The sequence below is a fragment of the Physeter macrocephalus genome, chromosome 18 (assembly GCF_002837175.3).
Source record: "Physeter macrocephalus isolate SW-GA chromosome 18, ASM283717v5, whole genome shotgun sequence".
NCBI lineage: Eukaryota > Metazoa > Chordata > Mammalia > Artiodactyla > Physeteridae > Physeter > Physeter macrocephalus.
Genome location: NC_041231.1, coordinates 42,421,696 through 42,422,587, shown reverse-complemented (window position 1 = coordinate 42,422,587; position 892 = coordinate 42,421,696).

The following is an 892-nucleotide window of genomic DNA, read 5'->3' as shown; positions in this document are numbered from 1 at the left end:
TAGCCTCCATGTGTTTGTGTTTTTTATGTTTTTTTCCCTGTTGTTGATTTCTAATCTCATAGCGTTGCGGCTGGAAAAGATGCTTGATATGATTTCAGTTTTCTTAAATTTACTGAGGCTTGATTTGTGACCCAAGATGTGGTCTATCCTGGAGAATGTTCTGTGTGCACTTGAGAAGAAAGGAAAGTGTAATCTGCTGTTTTTGGATGGAATGTCCTATAAATATCGATTAAATCTATCTGGTCTATTGTGTCATTTAAAGCTTATGTTTCCTTATTAATTTTCTGTCTGGATGATCTGTCCATTGATGTAAGTGAGGTGTTAAAGCCCCCTGCTATTATTGTGTTACTGTCAATTTCCTCTTTTACAGCTGTTAGCAGTTGCCTTATGTATTGAGGTGCTCCTATGTTGGGTGGCACTCCCTCCTGGCTTGTAGAGTTTCTGCTGAGAAATCAGCTGTTAACCTTATGGGAGTTCCCTTGTATGTTATTTGTTGTTTTTCCCTTGCTGCTTTCAATAATTTTTCTTTGTCTTTAATTTTTATCAATTTGATTACTATGTGTCTCGCCATGTTTCTCCTTGGGTTTATCCTGCCTCGGACTCTCTGCGCTTCCTGGACTTGGGTGGCTATTTCCTTTCCCATGTTAGGGAAGTTTTCGACTATAATCTCTTCAAATATTTTCTTGGGTCCTTTCTCTCTCTCTTCTCCTTCTGGGACCCCTATAATGCGAATGTTGTTGCATTTAATGTTGTCCCAGAGGTCTCTTACGCTTTCTTCATTTCTTTTCATTCTTTTTTCTTTATTCTGTTCCGCAGCAGTGAATTCCACCATTCTGTCTTCCAGGTCACTTATCCATTCTTCTGCCTCAGTTATTCTGCTATTGATCCCATC